This window comes from Triticum dicoccoides, chromosome 7A, assembly GCF_002162155.2.
Source record: "Triticum dicoccoides isolate Atlit2015 ecotype Zavitan chromosome 7A, WEW_v2.0, whole genome shotgun sequence".
Lineage (NCBI taxonomy): Eukaryota > Viridiplantae > Streptophyta > Magnoliopsida > Poales > Poaceae > Triticum > Triticum dicoccoides.
This window is the reverse complement of record NC_041392.1, coordinates 644067359-644082351: the sequence shown is the minus strand read 5'-3', so window position 1 is coordinate 644082351 and position 14993 is coordinate 644067359.

Genomic DNA, 14993 nt, shown 5'->3' with positions numbered 1-14993 from the left:
ACAGTAGAGAGTTTGAGAACCTCGCCCGCTATGCTACAGAAGAGGTGTCCACAGACGCCAAGAAGCAGGCTAGGTTCCGGAAGGGTCTCAACCCCAAGTTGCGTCGTGATCTTCACTTGCACCATTGCAATACATTACAGGCACTTGTGAACAAGGCCATTAATGCAGAGACAGCTCAGCTCACTTACAGGAGTCTCGTAAGCACACCCGTGATTTGGGTTGTTCCTCCGGTTCTAGTTCTCAGAAGCGCCGGATTTGGGTTCCGAACTCCGCTCTTCCACCCGGTTATTCACCGAGGCCATCTTATGTGGCGCCTCACCCAGTTAAGCAATATGCTTCACCCAGGCCTATTGGTAGACCGCTTGTCAATGCGGGTCCACGTCCTACCTCCATGATTTGTTACAAGTGCGGAGAGCTAGGCCACATTGCCCGTAATTGCACTCAAACCAGTGTTGCTCGACCCCTACCCGAGAAGTCTGTTGGTCGTGGTAAGACATCACGCAAGATGATCAGTGTCAAGTCTTCTTCCACTGAACGTGGACATGTGCATCACGTCTCAGCTAGAAACGCTCATGATGATTCGGATGTCGTTCTTGGTACACTCCTTGTCAATTGTCATCCAGCATCGGTTTTGTTCGATACTGGAGCATCTCACTCCTTCATCTCTGAAGGCTGTGATCATTTGCATGACATGTCATTTTGTGATATGCCAACTCCACTTGAAATCCAAACTCCAGGGTCTAGATGGAAAATTACCAGAATAAGCCATGGTAATGAAATCCTTGTTGACAGACTTGTATTCCTTGCCTTACTTGTAGCTCTCAAGTCTACAGATATTAACATCATCTTGGGTATGGACTGGATGAAAGCCCATTATGCCAAGATTGATTGTTTCATTAGGTCTGTTCAGCTTACACATCCATCTGGCAAGATAGTCACTGTCTCCACTAGAGTTGCAAAGTGTTAGCTTTATTCTCTTAATGCCAGCCCTCTTCCAGACCTTGAGGATATCCCGGTAGTCCGTGACTTTTCGGATGTCTTTCCAGAGGAACTGCCAGGCATTCCACCTGATAGAGATGTAGAGTTTGTCATAGATCTTATCCCAGGAACCGCCCCAATTTCTAGGAGACCTTACAAGATGGCACCCTTAGAGCTAGCTGAGCTTAAGAAACAGCTTGATGAGTCCTTGCAAAAGGGTTTCATCCGTCCTAGTTCTTCTCCTTGGGCTTGTCCCGTCCTCTTTGTCAAGAAGAAGGATGGTACGGATCAGATGGTTGTAGATTATCGTCCCGTTAATTTGGTCACGATAAAGAACAAGTATCCGCTCCCCAGGATCAATGATCTGTATGATCAGCTTGTTGGATCCTCAGTCTTTTCCAAGATGGATTTGAGATTAGGCTAACACCAAATCAAGATCAGAAATGGGGACATTCCTCAGACGGCTTTTGTCACTCGTTATGGCCAGTACGAGTACACCATCATGTCCTTTGGTCTAACCAATGCTCTAGCTACATTCTCCCACTTGATGAACTCGATCTTCATGGAGTACTTAGATAAGTTCATCGTGGTTTACCTCGATGATATTCTTATTTACTCGAAGAATGAGGAAGAGCATGCCAAACATCTTAGACTTGTGTTAGAAAAACTCAGAGAGCACTGCCTTTATGCCAAGTTCTCCAAGTGCGAATTTTGGTTGCCAGAAGTGACTTATCTCGGCCACGTAATCTCTGGTAAGGGCATTGCTGTCAATCCCGAGAGAGTTCAGGCCGTTCTTGATTGGACTCCGCCTAAAACGGTTAAGAAAGTTAGGAGTTTCCTTGGTCTAGCCAGTTATTGTCGATGCTTTGTTGAAAACTTCTCCAAAGTGGCCAAACCTCTCACGGAACTTCTCAAGAAAGATAAAAAGTTTGAGTGGTCCCCACGGTGTGAGCACAGTTTCCAGGAACTGAAAAGATGCTTGACTTCTGCTCCCATACTTGTGCCACCGGATTTCACTAAGGACTTCATTATCTATTGTGATGCCTCACGACAGGGACTAGGTTGCATTCTTATGCAAGATCGCCATGTGATTGCCTATGCATCTCGACAGTTGCATCCACATGAGGAGAATTATCCTACACATGATCTAGAGCTTGCAGTCATAGTCTATGCACTTAAGACCTGGCGACATTACCTTCTTGGTAAGCGTTGCGAGATTTACACCGATCACCAGAGTCTCAAGTATATCTTTACCCAACCAGATTTGAACCTTAGACAAAGATGTTCGTTGGAGTTGATCTCAGATTACGACTTAGGGATCACTTACACCCCAGGCAAAGCCAATGTCATGGCTGATGCACTAAGTCGTAAGTCCTATTGCAACAATCTCATGTTGCAGCAGGGCCAACCACTTCTCCATGAGTAATTCTGTAAGCTTAACCTTCACATTGCTCCTCATGGATTCCTTTCTACCTTGGTGGCGAAACCTACTCTTGTGGATCAGATCATCTCTGCTCAAAAGCAGGATATGGGAATTTCCTGGATCAAGAGAAACATTAATAAGGGGGTTGTTGGTTGTTTCTCTATGGATGATCGAGGTGTTATTTTCTTTGAGAACTGCCTGGTAGTTCCCAAGAATCAACATCTTCAGCAACTGATCCTTAAGGAGGCTCATGAATCTCCTCTCACGATTCATCCCGGTAGTACTAAGTTGTATCAGGACCTACGCTAGAGGTTCTGGTGGACTAGGATGAAGAGAGAAATTGCTCAGTTCATTGCTAACAGTGATGTTTGTCATCGCATTAAGGCAGAGCATCAAAGTCCTGCTGGCACCCTTCAGCCTCTAGCTATTCCCGAGTGGAAATGGGAGAAAGTTGGTATGGACTTCATCACCGGCTTTCCCACGACCAAGAGAGGGAATAATGCTATCTTTATAGTCATTGATCGTCTTTCCGAAGTGGCTCACTTCCTACCTGTTCGAGAGAGTATCACTACTAGTCAGCTCACTGACTTATATATTTCTCGAATAGTGTCACTACATGGTGTTCCATTAGAGATCAATTCAGACAGTGGTAGTCTTTTCACTTCTCATTTTTGGGAGAGTTTCCAGACTGCCATGGGAACCCATCTTTCTTTCAGTACCACTTTCCACCCTCAGTCAAGTGGTCAGGTGGAACGGGTCAACCAAATTCTCGAAGACATTCTTAGAGCTAGCGTTATCTCATTCAGTATGGATTGGGAGAAGTGTCTTCCCTTTGACGAGTTTGCTTATAACAATAGCTACCAATCTAGTCTTAAGAAAGCACCCTTTGAGATTCTGTATGGACGAAGATGTCGAACACCTTTGAACTAGTCAGAAACCGGGGAAAGACAATTCTTTGGACCGGATATGATTCAGGAAGCAGAAGAGCAACTTCGTGTTATTCGTAAGAATTTGAAAACAGCCAAATCTCGTCAAAAGAGCCAGTATGACCATTGCCATAAGGAAGTGGCTTATGAAGTTTGCGACAAGGCTTACCTTCGGGTTACTCCTTTGAAGGGAACCCATCGTTTCGGTATCAAGGGAAAGTTGGCTCTGATGTCTACTACACAACCTTCTTCTTGTAGACGTTGTTGGGCCTCCAAGTGCAGAGGTTTGTAGGACAGTAGAAAATTTCCCTCAAGCGGATGACCTAAGGTTTATCAATCCGTAGGAGGCCTAGGATGAAGATGGTCTCTCTCAAGCAACCCTGCAACCAAATAACAAAGAGTCTCTTGTGTCTCCAACACACCCAATAGAATGGTAGATTGTATAGGTGCACTAGTTCGGCGAAGAGATGGTGATACAAGTGGTATATGGATGGTAGATAATAGTTTTTGTAATCTGAAATTATAAAAACAGCAAGGTAACTAATGGTAAAAGTGAGCGTAAACGGTATTGCAATGCGTTGAAACAAGGCCTAGGGTTCATACTTTCGCTAGTGCAAGTCCCCTCAACAATACTAATATAATTGGATCACATAACTATCCCTCAACATGCAACAAAGAGTCACTCCAAAGTCACTAATAGCGGAGAACAAACGAAGAGATTATGGTAGGGTACGAAACCACCTCAAAGTTATTCTTTCCAATCAATCCGTTGGGCTATTCCTATAAGTGTCACAAACAGCCCTAGAGTTCGTACTAGAATAACACCTTAAGACACAAATCAACCAAAACCCTAATGTCACCTAGATACTCCAATGTCACCTCAAGTATCCGTGGGTATGATTATACGATATGCATCACACAATCTCAGATTCATCTGTTCAACCAACACATAGGACCTCAAAGAGTGCCCCAAAGTTTCTACCGGAGAATCACGATGAAAACGTGTGCCAACCCCTATACATAGGTTCATGGGCAGAACCCGCAAGTTGGTCACCAAAACATACATCAAGTGAATCACGTGATATCCCATTGTCACCACAGATATCCACGGCAAGACATACATCAAGTGTTCTCAAATCTTTAAAGACTCAATCCGATAAGATAACTTCAAAGGGGAAACTCAATCCATTACAAGAGAGTAGAGGGGGAGAAAACATCATAGGATCCAACTATAATAGCAAAGCTCGCGATACATCAAGATCGTATCACCTCAAGAACACGAGAGAGAGAGAGAGAGAGAGAGATCAAACACATAGCTACTGGTACATTCCCTCAGCCCCAAGGGAGAACTACTCCCTCCTCATCATGGAGAGCACCGGGATGATGAAGATGGCCACCGGAGAGGGATTGCCCCCTCCGGCAGGGTGCCGGAACGGGTCTAGATTGGCTTTTGGTGGCTACGGAGGCTTCTGGCGGCGGAACTCCCGATCTATTGTGCTCCTCGGTTGTTTAAGGGTACATGGGCATATATGGGTAAAAGAAGTACGTCAGGGGAGCCACGAGGGGCCCATGAGGGTGGAGGGCGCACCCAGGGGGGCTGGGCGCCCCCCTACCTCGTGGCCTCCTTGAAGCTTCCCTTAGGTGCACTTCAAGTCTTCTAGGCTTCTTTCCTTCCAAAAATGGGTTCGTGAAGTTTCAGGTCGTTTGGACTCCGTTTGGTTTTCCTTTTCTTCAAAACCCTAAAACAAGGTAAAAACAGAAACTGGCACTGGGCTCTGGGTTAATAGGTTAGTCCCAAAAAATGATATAAAAGTGTATAATAAAGCCCATAAACATCCAAAACAGTAGATAATATAGCATGGAGCAATCAAAAATTATAGATACGTTGGAGACGTATTAGGCTCCTCGTTACATTGGTCCTTTTCGCATTCTCGCTAAACGAGGAGAGGTTGCCTACCAGTTGGAACTACCCCCACATCTTTCTCAAGTTCATGATGTCTTCCACGTCTCTCAGCTCGGGCGTTGCTTCTAGGATCCCATCCGCGAAGTGGACCAGGAAACGCTTGATCTCCAAGATAACCTCACATATCGAGAGTACCCCGTTCCCATTCTGGATCAAGCAGAGCGTGTCACTCGACGTCATAACATCAAGTTTCTCAAGGTTTAGTGGTCTCATCATTCTGAGAGAGAAGCTACTTGGGAGCAAGAAGGTAGTCTTCAACTTGAGTACCCCACTTTCTTTCCACCAACTCCTGAATCTCGGGACGAGATTATTTCGAGTGGGGGCGAGTTGTCACATCCCTAGCTTCTGGTAATGCTTAGTGTTGGCATCTTGCTTGCTTCATGTTTAAATTCCAATTAAATTTGAATTGGGGACATGTGGAAGCCTCAGAAATCATTTCTGGAAATACCCCAGATAAAATTTGCTCCAAAAAGGTCCAAGAAAATGTTCATGTTGCTCTCTGAAAATATTGGTCAGAGGTAAAATTCAAACAAATATTTTCAGGAGCTCATAAGTATTTATTTTGGCCATTTGGAATTAATACATAATTATTTGCATTGGATATATATATATATATATGCTATATATATACTCCCTCCGTTCTAAATTACTCGTCGTAGAAATGGATGTATCTAGAATTAAAATACATCTAGATACATCCATACCTGCGACAAGTAATTCGGAACAGAGGGAGTATATAATATGTCAAAAAATTATGCTACTTGTTGAGGAGCTCTGGAATATTACCACTAGCTCCTACAAAAATTGGCATAAGAAAATAAATTAGTTTAGTATTATTTTTTTAAACAGAAGCAAATGTGAGAAAATAGAAAAGAAAACGAAATAGAAAAAAGGGATAAACTACCTGGACTTACCTGGCCGGCCCAGTGGACTGCCAGCCCACGAGGCCCAGGCGCCAGTCACCTCTAACCTCCTTCCAGTAGGCAGGAGGGCATGTGGCCGCGGCGCGTGCGCACGCGCTCGGCCAGCTCCTGCTTGCCGCTGCTGCTGGAGGCCGCTACGAGCGCCATGCCACCCCCGACCTCTCCTGCACTCTCCCTCGCCCTCATCCTCTCCTCTGTCTCTCCCTCTCGCCCCGCCCGAGTGCTACCGCCGTCGCCGCGCGCCATTGCCGTAGCTACTGCCTCCCCCTCGCCCTCTCCTCATGCCGAGAAGCTCTGCCATGTCTCCGTCTACCTCTCCGTCAAGCCACACGATGCGGGAAGCCCTGGAGGGCCGCCGTCACCGTCATCGTCATCTCCGGCCATCGGAGATCGTCTTCGCTGCCCCGCCACCTCCAGTGCATCCCCGAGCTCGCTGTCGACGCCATCGAGGTCGCTGTGAGCTTCTACTCCGCTCCCCTCTGTTCGTTTTGCCGTTCTCGCGTCGTAGCCCCGATCCCCACCACGGCCATAACTTCTCGCCGCCGTCCATGTCGCCGCCGTCGCTCAAGCCACCGCAGCCCACAACCGCATGCGTCACCGTGTTCCTGGTGACGCCAGGAGGCCGTAGAGCCTCTCTGCTCACTTCCCCATGCACCGCAGCACCTCACCCGCACTTGGCCGTGCTCCGGCCGCCGCCGTGAGCTCTGCTCCGGCGAGCTCCGACCACCCCATGGTCTCCCGCGTGTCCCACTGGATGTGCGCAAGCCTGGGTTTCACGTAGGTGGTCTCCGTCGCCCGAATGGTCGCCAGGGGGCGATTTTTGTGCCCCTCCGCCGCGTTCGGCCTCGCTGACGGTTAAACGCCGGTGGGTTCGACCGGTTTGACCTCGCCGTCCCGTCAGGTGGGCCCCGTGGGTCAGGTGATTAGCTTAGGGCTAATCACCGTTTAGCTAATTCCCCCCTAACACTGACATGTGGGTCCTGCCCAGCTAATTTGTAGTTAAGTTAGTATTAGTATTAACTAACCCTGTTAGTTAATTGTGAAACTGACGTGTGGACCCCACATGTCAGGTTTGACATGGTCAGCACCGTTGACCTACTAACGCAGGCATGACGCGGTTATTATTTTCTGGATTTAAAATAATTCAAAAAATCCAGAAAATGATATAAACTTTAAAATTTCGTAGAAATTCAACCGTAGCTCAGATTGAAATAATTTATATATGAAAAATTATCAGAAAGATTCAATCTATCCATCTGTACTAGTTTCATGCATGACAAACCAACTTATACCTACTGTATAAGTGAAAACACATAAATGGCATTTATAAAGACTTAACTTGGAGTTGCATTTGAATCTTGGTTCAAATAGACTTCATCCAAATGAATGCTAGCTGCATTAGCTCAAACAACATCACATATTCATGCCATGTTCATGCATCATATTGTTGCATATGCTTGTGTATTGATTGCCGACATCGTTCCTTCTCGATATGTCCTGCTCCGGAGAGTGTTCCAGAGTACCCGTCTGTGAAGCAGTGCCCCTTGTCGATCTTTCAGGCAAGCAAAACCCCATTGTTCATTCCGATACAATCCCACTCTCTCGCTCCTGCTCTCTTTTATTGCATTAGGACAACAACGATTCAACTGCTACTTTATGTTGCGGTAGTTGAACCCATTCCTCTGCATGACCTGTCATTGTCATAGTAAATAGTTGAAACCCACTAGCATGTGTAGGAGTTGATTGAGCCATGTTGTGTTCCTACCATGTCATGCCTGCTATTTCTTAGAGTTGTGTTAGGTCTGATTCATGGGGAATGAATTGAAGTGTTATGCCATGTTCTGATGCTGAGAGTTAAACGTGTGAACACGATTTGGTAAAGGTAGCGGTGAGAGGCCATGTAGGAGTACATGGTGGGTTATCTCATTGGGACCGTCCTTAAGAACTGAGTTCTGTGTAAGTTGTCCAATGACTAGCTACTACCACACATTGGGCTCCGGGAACTCCAAGCTCTCTCGACTTATTAACTACCTTGATCTCTGTCCAGGAGTCGCAACTAGTTTCTGGTGTTTGTAGGTAGTGCTATTTTTCTACCGAGTGGCACCCGGCAGGGTGGACTTGGGAAAGACTAGGCACCGTGGCCGGGTATACCGAGCGTCGCCTGTTTGGTGGGCTTGGGAACCCTGTACACATCGTTTGGGGCCGTGAGCGACACCTCGGCCGGATCTCCTTGCGGATGGAACCCGAATAGGCGATAAACCTGGACTAGAGTCTTGCGTGGTTAGTCAGGTCGTGGCCGACACCCTCGCCAGGCTTCCGCTCGAAGGTTGCCAAGATACATGACATGTACATGGCGGTAAGTGGCGAGAGCGTGTGTGAAGAAGTACACCCCTGCAGGGTTATCATGATCTATTCGAATAGCCATGTCCGCGGTTATGGACTTCTTGGATGCTTACGTAGTACATAGACAACTTAAAGTGGATACTTTAAAATGCGCAAGACACGTGTGAGTGCTATGGATGGCCTTCTCGTAGGGAGACGGGAATGAATCCATATTAGTGTATTGAAGTGGTGATTAGTGGACTCTGTGCGCTTTCCTACCTCAAAGAACTTACTCGTAGTCGTAGAACAAGATAGCCACTGAGTCAAAGCTGGCTTGCTGCAACTAAACCCCACATTGCCTTCTTGATACTAATGCATGTATGATAGGATCTGATGTAAGTCTTGCTGAGTACCTTTGTACTCACGTTTGCTTAATTTATGTTTTGAAGATGAGACATCTGTCTCACTAGTAGTTCCGCTTGGACTTCGACGAGTAGCTTGTTACCTTAGCTACGATCTTGTACCCTTGGGAGGGTCTTGTAGATAGTCTGGCTTCCCGGCCCTTTTCATTTGTAGTTGTCTGTACTCAGAGATGTAATGTTTCCATTGCTTGTGTGCTCTGAATGATGGGTCATGAGACCCCGTTTGTATTAAATGCTATGTGGCTCTTTCGGGCCTTTATCTGTGAGTTTGAGTTATGTTGTGATGCCATGTTGTACAACACATACTTGCATGTTATGCGCATGTGTGACGTGTATTGCTATGTGTGGGATCCGACAACCTAGTTGTCTATCATTGGTAGCCTTTCTTATGGGGAAATGTAGTCTAGTCCTTCCACTGAGCCATGGTAGTCTGCTACAGACCGGATTACCGGAGTCCTGTTAGCCCAGTTGCTACTACTCTGGAACACTTAGATTGGCCGACATGTGTCCTTCTTCGATCATGTGTCTGTCCCTTCGGGGCAATGCCACGCGGTGTCTTTCGGAGTCCTGTTAGCCTGCTACAGCCCGGATTCCCGGAGTCCCGCTAGCCCAGCTGCTACAACCCGAATTCACTCACTGATGACCGACACATTCGTTGTTGGGTCATGTATGCCTTTCCCTGTAAGATAGTGCCACTTTGGGTTCACGACTAGTCATGTCGGCCTTGGTTCTCTGTCATATGGATGCTAGCGACACTATCATATACGTGAGCCAAAAGGCGCAAACGGTCCCGGGCCAGGAAAGTGGCACCCGTGGGAATACCGTGCGTGAGGCCGCAAAGTGATATGATGTGTTACATGCTAGATCAATGTGGCTTAGGATCGGGGTTCTGACACCAGGTCCTCCCCTTCCCCCGGTCCCTCCCCCACCCCTGGGCGTCTCCTTTTCTCCTCACCTAACCCCAGCCCCATCTTCTTCTCTCTCAAGCCAAAAAGGACAACACGCCCCTTCCCCTCGCCACTTCCGGATCCACAAAACCTTGACAACCCTCCAATGGCGGCTCCTTTGGGGTTTCTTCTATAGGAAAATCAAGGGAGCTCGTTTCAGATTGCCTAACAAAAGGCAAAAAAAAGCACATGAAAAAGGTTAGAATTAGCTCACTTCTAGATCCCTCCTCTTTCCCCATGACTTGTACAAGGCTGCAGTATGCAAAAAATTGTGTAAAAGGTGTGATGTTAAGCATGTTTAGTCTAATGTTTAGGCAAGTTTCAGCCCCCTGTTTTGGGCAAATTCAGTAGTGTTGTGCACCCTAAGTGATAGTTCTTGCCAATTTTCACATTATGTTTGCAATTCTATTGCATATGAACACATTGTAAGATGTAAGCATGTGCTGATAGTATTGCTAGGGACAAAATAGCATGCCTTAAGCAAAAAATCTGACTGAGCAAAAACAGTGCTTATAAGAGGATGAAAATAGTGCTATCATGATCATGATCTATTTACAATGTGTTCCATTTCTGTTAATTTCTTATGAAAATGTTTTGGCAAATTAGATATTCTGTTTGAGCAAAAATAGTGCTATCACGAGGCAACTAAGTATAGGTTGTGTACACAACTTTGGAAAGTTATGACATGGCAAAACATGAACACTTTTGAAGCTTATAAGATGATTATAAGACGAGGAACACTGACATCACTATGAAAAAAGGCAAAAAACAAGGCTTTTTCCTAGCAGATCATTTTGGTGCATGTGGACCAAAAACAAATGGCTAATCGGAGCAACTTGCATTATAGGATTAAGCAAAAGCATAATGATGTCCACGCAACTCCTGATGAAGCTGGAAAAGCATTCCTCTTGATCATTTGTTTCCATTATTCTTTGGTTCAACAGTGAAAAAACATGAGAAGAATAAACGTAAAATTGTAGCTAAAAACAAGAGAGACTGTTGCGTACTACAATTTACCTTTGTTATAGCATATCCTTCACCATGATCTGAAAAAAGTTGGAAAAAGTTGCCATATATTAACAACTATCTCAGCCGCGAAACATTACTTCAACCAATTGTGCAAAAATGGAAACCACATTGAACATAGTGAGCATAGCCAAAACACACAAGCTTGCTGCTATAAGATGAAAACATAGGTACTAAAAATATAGTCTGAATATAAAGGGCAACCATGCCCATAACTGCTAACTTAATTTTTTTTCTAACACAAAACATGCTCTATTCTCTCTTATTTTGGAGTAAATTCCAGTGTGAATACACTTCGAATGTAGCACTTCTATGGGAGGAGGCTCGCTTCACCAAATTAATGTTGCATGCGTTTAATAAAAACAAATAAGAAAATATATTATGATACACAAAAAACAAACTTATGTTATATGTACAAAATGTTTCATTAGTACAAAAAAACCATGGATTTCCTAGAAAATATATTGCTTGACATATATAGTTTGACTTGCCTAGTTTTATGGTATGGATTGCCTGATAGTGTACTTTGAATTGCCTGGTTATGTTAAATTGTTTCCTTAAAAACATAAATGAATGCTATCTTGTGAATCTGGTGTGCTTGGGTTGCTGTGTTGTTTGCTTTCTTGTGTTTAGTGTGGTACTAGCTTGCCTGAACTGAAGGAAATATGCCCTAGAGGCAATAATAGAGTTATTATTTATTTCCTCATATCATGATAAATGTTTATTATTCATGCTAGAATTGTATTAACCGGAAACACAATACATGTGTGAATACATAGACAAACATACTGTCACTAGTATGCCTCTACTTGACTAGCTCGTTGATCAAAGATGGTTGAGTTTCCTAGCCATAGACATGAGTTGTTATTTTATCAACGGGATCACATCATTAGGAGAATGATGTGATTGACTTGACCCATTTCGTTAGCTTAGCACTTGATCGTTTAAGTTTACTGCTATTGCTTTCTTCATGACTTATACATGTTCCTATGACTATGAGATTGTGAAACTCCCGAATACCAGAGGAACACTTTGTGTGCTACCAAACGACACAACGTAACTAGGTGATTATAAAGGTTCTGTACAGGTGTCTCCGTTTGTGTTCATGGAGTTGGCATAGATCAAGAATAGGATTTGTCACTCTGACTGTCGGAGTGGTATCTCTGGGCCCTCTCGGTAATGCACATCACTATAAGCCTTGCAAGCAATGCAACTAATGAGTTAGTTGCGGGATGATGCATTAAGAAACGAGTAAAGAGACTTGCCGGTAATGAGATTGAGCTAGTTATTGAGATATCGATGATCGAATCTCGAGCAAGTAACATACCGATGACAAAGGGAACAACGTATGTTGTTATGCGGTTTGACCGATAAAGATCTTCGCAGAATATGTAGGAACCAATATGAGCATCCAGGTTCCGCTATTGGTTATTGATCAGAGACGTGTCTCGGTCATGTCTACATAGTTCTCGAACCCGTAGGGTCCGCACGCTTAAAGTTCTGTGACGCTCGGTATTATGAGTTTTTGTGTTTTGATGTACCGAAGGTAGTTCGGGGTCCCGGATATGATCACAGACATGGCAAGGAGTCTTGAAATGGTCGAGACGTAAAGATCTATATATTGGATGACTATGTTCAGACACCGGAAGGGTTCCGAGAGGTTTTGGACATATACTGGAGTACCGGGGGTTACCGGAACCCCCCCGGGAAGCTATTGGACCTTATGGGCCTTAGTGGAGAAGAGAGAGGGCAGCTAAGAGGTGGCGCGCGGCCCCCCTTTCCCCAATCCGAATTGGACAAGGGGAAGGGGCGGCGGCCCCCCACTCCTTCCTTCTCTCCACCTCCTCCTTCCCCCTTCTCCTTCTTGGAATAGGAAAGGGAGGGGGCAAACCTACTTGGAGTAGGATTGCACCCCCTTGGGCGCGCCTCTCCCTTGGCCGGCCCTCTCCTCCTCCCCCTTTATATACGGGGGTAGGGGGCACCCCAAAGAGACAACAATTGATCTGTTGATCTCTTAGCCGTGTGCGGTGCCCCCCTCCACCATAATCCACCTCGGTTATATCATAGTGGTGCTTAGGCGAAGCCCTGCGACGGTAGCTTCATCAACATCGTCACCACGCCGTCGTGCTGACGGAACTCTCCCTTGAGCTCTACTAGATCGTGAGTTCGCGGGACGTCACCGCGTTGAACGTGTGCTGAACGCGGAGGTGTTGTATGTTCGGTGCTGAGGGTCGGTCGATCGTGAAGACATACGACTACATCAACCGCGTTGTTATAACGCTTCCGCTTAACAGTCTACGAAGGTACGTGGATGACACTCTCCCCTCTCGTTGCTATGCATCACCATGATCTTGCGTGTGCGTAGGATTTTTTTTGAAATACTACGTTCCCCAACAGTGGCATCCGAGCCAGGTTTATGCGTAGATGTTATATGCACGAGTATAATACAAGTGAGTTGTGGGTGATACAAGTCATACTTCTTACCAGCATGTGATACTTTGGTTCGGCGGTATTGTTGGATGAAGCGGCCGGACCGACATTACGCGTACGCTTACGCGAGACTGGTTCTACCGACGTGCTTTGCACACAGGTGGCTGGCGGGTGTTAGTTTCTCCAACTTCAGTTGAACCGAGTGTGCCTATGCCCGGTCCTTGAGAAGGTTAAAACAACACTAACTTGACGAACTATCGTTGTGGTTTTGATGTGTAGGTAAGAACGGTTCTTGCTCAGCCCGTAGCAGCCACGTAAAACTTGCATCAACAAAGTAGGGGACATCTAACTTGTTTTTGTGGGGCATGTTGTGATGTGATATGGTCAAGACATGATGCTATATTTATTGTATGAGATGATCATGCTTTGTAACGGAGTTATCCGCAACTGGCAGGAGCCATATGGTTGTCGCTTTATTGTATGCAATGCAATCGCCATGTAATTGTTTTACTTTATCACTAAGCGGTAGCGATAGTCATAGAAGCAATAGTTGGCGAGACGACAACGATGCTACGATGGAGATCAAGGTGTCGCGCCAGTGACGATGGTGATCATGACGGTGCTTTGGAGATGGAGATCAAAGGCACAAGATGATGATGGCCATATCATATCACTAATATTGATTGCATGTGATGTTTATCCTTTATGCATCTTATTCTGCTTTGTTTGATGATAGCATTATAAGATGATCTCTCCTAAATTTCAAGGTAAAAGTGTTCTCCCTTAGTATGCACCATTGCCAAAGTTCGTCGTGCCGAGATACCACGTGATGATCGGGTGTCATAAGCTCAACGTTCATCTACAACGGGTGTAAGACAGTCTTGCACACGCAGAATACTCAGGTTAAACTTGACGAGCCTAGCATATGCAGATATGGCCTCGGAACACTGAGACCGAAAGGTCGAGCGTGAATCATATAGTAGATATGATCAACATAGTGATGTTCACTATTGAAAACTACTCCATTTCACGTGATGATCGGTTATGGTTTAGTTGATATGGATCACGTGATCACCTAGATGATTAGAGGGATGTCTATCTAAGTGGGAGTTCTTAAGTAATATGATTAATTGAACTTAATTTATCATGAACTTAGTACCTGATAGTATTTTTCTTGTCTATGTTATTGTAGATAGATGGCACATGTTGTTGTTCCGTTGAATTTTAATGCGTTCCTTGAGAAAGCAAAGTTGAAAGATGATGGTAGCAATTACACGGACTGGGTCCGTAACTTGAGGATTATCCTCATTGCTGCATAGAAGAATTACATCCTAGAAGCACCGCTGGGTGCCAAACCCGCAGCAGGAACAACACCAGATATTATGAACGTCTGGCAGAGCAAAGCTGATGACTACTCAATAGTTCAGTGTGCCATGCTTTACGGCTTAGAACCGGGACTTCAACGATGTTTTGAACGTCATGGAGCATATGAGATGTTCCAGGAGTTGAAGTTAATATTTCAAGCAAATGTCCGGATTGAGAGATATGAAGTCTCCAATAAGTTCTACAGCTGCAAGATGGAAGAGAATAGTTTTGTCAGTGAGCATATACTCAGAATGTCTGGATATCATAA